The sequence below is a fragment of the Arachis ipaensis genome, chromosome B6 (assembly GCF_059453495.1).
Source record: "Arachis ipaensis isolate K30076 ecotype BB chromosome B6, ASM5945349v1, whole genome shotgun sequence".
NCBI lineage: Eukaryota > Viridiplantae > Streptophyta > Magnoliopsida > Fabales > Fabaceae > Arachis > Arachis ipaensis.
In genome coordinates, this window is record NC_142441.1 from 58,207,219 (window position 1) to 58,214,130 (window position 6,912).

Sequence of the window (6,912 nt, forward strand, 5' to 3'; positions counted from 1 at the left end):
GATATGTTATGTTTGCTTTCAAAAAAAAATAAATAAAAAAATAAAAAAATAAAAAAAATAAATAATAATTACAATATAAATAAATAAATAAACAAATAAGGGGACAAAATTACCCCAAATGCTAAGTTTAATAAAAGATCAATGCATATGTGGTGAAATGAAAGAAAAGTTGATACATGAGTATGTGAAATATACAAAAGGTAAATTTTGGGTAGTTAGGCATGATTTTAGAATTACATAGAGTGTGTGTGTGTGTGTTAGGTGCAAGCTTAGGTTAGTCAAAGATTCATATTTTAGCTCACTTGGCCATACATATATCCTGACCTTTACCTTAGCCCTATTACAATCTTGAAAAGACCTCATGATATTTGCATTGGTATACTAAATATTTGTTGATTGGTTAGATGAAGAACAAAGTTTAGAAAGAATGATTAGAGAAGAGTAGAGTGATTCACCCTAGACACCTGAGAGGTTAGAGTGCATATACACTTCCTGTAGGGATTCAATGCTTGATTCTGTGTTCCCTACTTTTATGAGCTATCTTCTTACAAGTTTACTTGTCTTTTATTATATGATTTGAATTAGTGGAATCTAATTTATGTTTGTCTTGAAGAACTTGTTTACTTTTAACCAAGTAGGTAGAAATATTTTTGCATATAGTTGCATTCATATAGATAGGTTGCATTGCATAAGTTCTACCATTTTGCCTTCACTCTTTTGTTTCTCTCGAGCTTAGCATGAGGACATGCTAATGTTTAAGTGTGGGGAGATTTGATAAACCGCTATTTTACGGTTTATCTTCTGCTTAATTGAGTGGATTTTATTCACTATTCTCACACTTATTCATAGAATTCGCATGTTTTACATTTTCCTTCCAAATTTTGTGCTTTGATGAAAACATGTTTCTTTGGCCTTAAAATTGCTAATTATTAATCCTCTCTTATTACCATTCGATGCCGTGATATGTGTATTAAGTGTTTTCAGAGTTTATAGGACAGGAATGCCTTAGAGGGTGGAAAGGAAGCATGCAAAAGATGCAAATGTGGAAGGAATACAAGAAACTGAAGGAATTGCTAAGCTGTCAAGCCTGACCTCTTCGTACTTAACTGACCATAACTTGAGCTACAGAGGTCCAAATGAGGCGGTTTTAGTTGCGTTGGAAAGCTAACATCTGGGGCTTCGAAATAATATGTAATTTACAATAGTTTTCCCGAAGATAGGTGACGCACACGCGTGCATTACACGCACGCGTGCTTCTGCAAAAATTCAGCGTATCAAAATTCGCCCCCAGCGATTTCTGGGCTGTTTTTGACCTAGTTCTCGGCCCAGAAAACACAGATTAGAGGCTGAAGAGTGGAGGAATGAGGTGACACTTCTCATTATTCACAATTTAGGTTTTAGATGTTTTTTTCTAAAGAGAGAGAGGCTCTTTCCTCTCTCTAGGTTTTAAACTTCCTAGTTTTATGCTTTTGAGTTGGATATTGAGAAGAGTTACTACCTCCGTTGAAGTCTTTATCATTCTAGTTTGTTTCCCATTCCTTTACTCTTTTTATTCCCCATTTACTTTGTTTAGAGTTATGTGGATACCTTCGATTTTGGAATTAATTAATGCAAAGATACTTTTCTACTTAATTTCATTATTTCTTGATTATTTTCAATTGAGTCCAATTATCATGTCTTTTTTCTACTCCCTTTACATGTATGCAAAATTGGCATCCATGTCAATGGAGTAGGCTTCCAACTTGGCTTTGGAGTTGATTAAGATTTGGAGACCCTTGAGTTGGAAGACTTAAGAGTTAAATTGTAATTGGAAGTTGTTGGCTGGCTTTCTGGCCACTAATGCTAATCCTTCCCAAGGGAGAGGATTAGGACTTGTGAATAGAAGTTGGCTCCCTACTTGACTTTTCTTTATTCGGTAAGGGTTAACTAAGTAGAAATAACAACCTATTACTATTAATCTTGGAAAATCCAACAATGATAGAACTTCCAATTAATCTTCTCCCAGTCAAGGCTTTTTATTTTAATTACATAAAACCTCTTGTTAATTTTCATTGCTTTAATTTATAATCATTTATTTTTCCATTCCTCATTCAAAAATTTCTCAGAAAACTCATAACCAATAACAAGAACACTTCCCTGCAATTCCTTGAGAGATGACCCGAGGTTTAAATACTTTGGTTTAATTTTATTGGGTTTACTTTAGTGACAACCAAATTTTTATGCGAAAAGATTCTTTGTTGGTTTAGAAACTATACTAGCAACGAAAATTTATTGTGAATTTTTTACTAGCAAAAATTCGTTCATCACAACGCTGACCAATGCATCAATGAAGTGGTTTGATAACTTACCACCCAGGTCAATAACTTGCTTTGATGACCTGGCAAGAAAGTTCCTTACCTATTTTTTTAATTCAGAAAGATAAAGTTAAATATGCTCCAAGCCTCTTGGGAGTCAAACGAGAAATCAGGGAGACACTCAGAGATTATATGGAGAGATTCAACAAAGCTTGCTTGCAAATACAAAATTTACCTCCTGAAGTAGTAATAATGTGTTTGTTTAATGACCTTAGAGAAGGGCTGTTCTTCTAATCAATATCCAAGCAACACCCGACTTCCTTGTATGAAGTACAAGAGCGTGTACAGAAATATATCAACATGGAGAAGAACTTCTGACATAGAGAAACAGCCCCAAGGCCAAACCCTTCCTACCAAGCTTGGTTTATGTTGGTTTATAAAGGAAATAAATTGAGAAAATAGCAAAATGAACATTATGCAGATTTTGGTAAAATTGGGCTTTTGACCAATTTCGACGGGCCATAACCTGGCGCTCGGAGCTCAAATTAAGTGAATGTTATCTTGAATTAAAGATAATGATTAGAGCTTTAAACCATCTAAGAATGGAGGAAAACTGAATTTTGTAGAAAAAGTTATGTGTGTGCGTTTTACACGCCAAGGTAGGCGTTACACGCCAAAGAGGCCTACTCCAGGAAAAGCGTAGTGCTATGCATGCAAAAGCATGGTGTTTTACTTGATTCTTAGCCCACACAAGTAATCTTTTTTATCACTCCAAGCCCATTCAGAATTCAAAATTATTTGTGATAAAAAAGATTACTTGTGAATGTTGGGCTAAGAATCAAGTAAAATGCCATGCTTTTGCATGCATAACACTACGCTTTTCCTGGAGCAGGCCTCTTTGGTGTGTAACACCATCCTTGGTGTGTAAAATGCCTAGCTTCCTTCATTGGCGTTTGGAATGCCCATGTGTGACGTTAAACGCCCATCCCCTCTGGTTCTTCTTTCCTTGGTGTGTGACACGCCCTTGTTGTGGCGTGTAAAATACCCAAATAGGGTCTTTGAAATGGTCTTCTGGAAACTTGGCCCGGCGTGTAACGCCAGACTGCGGCGTGGGGAACGCCACTCAATCAAACAAGGTTCTGGGAGGTAAAATATGGTGTCTGACATGCCCAAGGTGTAGTGTTAAATGCCCATATATATTGCCAAATGCAAACCTTCATTTAAGTGTCGAAGGCGTGTAAAGCACAAATGCCTATTCTTCCTCACATGTGGAATGCCTACTATTCACCGGGTCGTGCGTACGCATGACCATGGCAAAAATTTTCAAGTATTGTGTGTACGCATGAGTCTCATATCGAAGGCGTTTCCATTCTACATGCCCATTCAACTTGGCATGTTAAACGCCACTTTATTGCACTCCTAGGGTGTCTTCTCTTTATGGGCCACGCTTTCAAAAGCGTGGCCTAAGGTTCTAAAGCGTGTCCTAAGATTTAAAGTGTTCCCTAAGCTTCCTCTTTTCTTCTTTTGAGCTTGTTTTGTGCTTTTTGCTTCTTTTTCTATTATTTCCTACAAAATTCATCAAATCAAATGATCAAAGCAATATCCAACTTAAACACCAAAGCACTCTATAATAAAGTATTATGCGTTTATTTCTTATATAAAAAAGCATAAAAAAATACAACATGATGCACATGCATCACAACACCAAACTTAAGCTCTTGGTTGTCCTCAAGCAAGTAAAGAATCATGCCTTAATCTTCAAAATCTTAAGCTTAAAATGCAAGGGGTGGAGGGTGGCAATTCAAATGATTTTGGTTAGCTGTTTCACTTATGCACATTTCAATACAAATGATTATAATCTCTCAAGACCTCCATCCGGATTAGATTATGAGATCCTTCCTTAAATCATCACCTGGAAGCAAGGTTATTTACTTTCTTTGCACATTTGTTTTGGGTGCTTTGTACTTTGAGCCTAACCGTGACTCTAAATTCTTTGTTTTCAAGCTTTTGCTTGATACATAAGCACCACAAGCACTTGATTGGGGGCTCTTTGAGCTTATTTTTTTTTCAACAATCCCCATCAGTAGTGCTCAGAGCCTTTGGCTTCTCTTTCTTTAGGGGGAGGGTGCTTTTCACCTTTGAGCTTAGCTGTGACTCTAAATGCTTTGTTTTCAAGCTATTGCTTGATATATAAGTACCACAAACACTTGACTTAGGAGGGCTCTTTGAGCTTATTTTTCTTTTGATTTCCTTAGTCAGAGGTACTCAGAGCCTTTGGCTTCTCTTTTTAACCCCTTTTTGTTAATTATTATCCATTATATTTTACTTCTCCAAGGCTTTCTCAATGAAAAAGACCCCATAATATTCCTCTAGATTAAGGCCTCAAGCAAATTGGCTCAATAAGTGTTGAATAATTCAGTTAGTTTGGCCTTCCAAACTCAAATTGTCATGCCCTCTATATTCAACACCTTATTTCTTTTTGTTTCTTCCTTAGCACATGATCCTTGCTTGCTTTATGAAGAAAAAACAATTATAATTGTGAATTGTGATGGACAAGTATTGACATGTACTTGAGAAATAAAAATTTTAAATGCATTATCTAGGATAGAGTAAATTGAAACAAATGCATATAATTAAAAAGGAAGGAAACAACCTTAGTTTTCACTGTCTTTCTCTTCATCATCTTTTAGGTTATGTAGAGCATAGCCTTTAACACCAAACCTAGAATTATTTCTTGTCCTCAAGCAATAAAGAAAAAGAGATAGTGGTGATGGATATAGGCATAAACAGGATTATCAAGTGAAAGCAGTTGAGTAATGCGAAAGCTTATCCAAGTAAAACAAACAAAATTAAAAATTAAACAAAAGTAAAGCCAGAACAATGTAATAGACATGAGTTGCTAATGTGTCTGCCTGGGGGTTGGATCTTGCACTAGTGAATTGTGGTAACACAAAACTTGGTGTGAGAACACCAAACTTAGTGTGATACAATCAATGTAAAACTAGGCCAAGTACCCAATGAAATACAAGCATCCTGTTGGTGTAGGACACCAAACTTAATCCATGAAAAAAATACACAACTTTAAATAAAACAAAAATAAGAATGAAACGAGAATACCAAATATTGGGTTGCCTCCCAACAAGCGCTTCTTTAACGTCACTAGCTTGACAGTTGTTCCTTGCTAAGGTAGAGGTTGACAGTGCTTTACCTCTTCTCCTCTCACCTTGAATCTCCTCCCTGTTTCTTCATATCTTAGCTCTAGATGTTCAAGAGAAAGAACTTTGCTCAATGTATATGGCAACAATGGGTGGTGAGATAACACCACTTTCTCCCTGAGTGAAAAGTCTTCAGTAAAAATTTTTTTATTCCTCCACCCTTTAGGCACTTTCTTCCTGGGGGCCTCCTCCTTATATGATGATGCACCTCCAACACCAAACTTAGGTTTGATGTCAGGGGGTTTTGGTGTGCGAAATTAGAACTTGCAAACTTAATCGGCAAGTGCATTGAGTCATCCAAGTAATACCTCAGGTGAGTGAGGGTCGATCCCATGAGGATTGTCAGACTGAGCAAGCAATAGTTGTCCTGTTGGACTTAGTCAGGGAAACAATAAAGGAGAGTTGTTGTTGTTATAAACACATACACAATAACAAGGGAATAAAGAAAGCAATTAAAGGTTTGGTCTAAAAACAATATAAGAAAATAGTTAAGGTCTTGAAAATATTTATCTTTCCGGATTAAAATTTCTTACTAACTATTTTAATAATAAATGATTCATTCTATAATAAACTGTAAGTGATTAAACCCTAATCCTTTAGTGAATTAATCTCCTCTAATCCTTATCAAACGCCACTCCCGTGGTCATTCAATTCGGACCGGAGGGTGAAGTTTAGATAACTAGGAAGAGTGTTTTCAAGCTGTAGTTTAAGCGAGATAACTCTCTGATAAACCCCAATTTTGTGGTTTATCTTGTGCTTATTTTGGGAGATTTTATCAACTTTTCCCACATTTATTCAATGAAATAGCATGGTTTTGCAATTCTCCCATGATTTGTGCTTAAATGTGAAAATATGCTTTTTAGGCCCTTAGATTAGTGATTTTAACTCACTTTAATTCCATTCAATGCCTTGATGTGTTTGTTGAGTGATTTTAGGTTCATAAGGCAAGTATTGGATGGAAGAAGTGAGGAGAAAAGCATGTAAAGTGGGAGAACTCATGAAGAAATGAAGGAACCGTAAAGTTGTCAAGTCTGACCTCTTCGCACTCAATCGATCATAACTTGAGCTACAGAGGTCGAAATGAGGCGGTTTTAGTTGAGTTGGAAAGATAACATCCGGGGCTTCAAAATAATATAAAATTTTCCATAGTTTCCTGACGTCTAGGGATGCGCACGTGCACCGTACACATGCACACCGATGGAGCAGTGTGGATCCACTTTAAGCAACTCGTTGTGGGCAATTTCTAGCTCATTTTGGGCGCAATCTAACTCATTTCTGATGCTATTTCATGCAGAATTCAAGCTTGGGAAAGGGGGGAGTAATTGTTTGAAGTGTTAGCATCATGTAGAGTAGTTTCTAGAGAGAGGAGCTCCCTCTTCTCTCTAGAATTAGGTTAGGTTAGG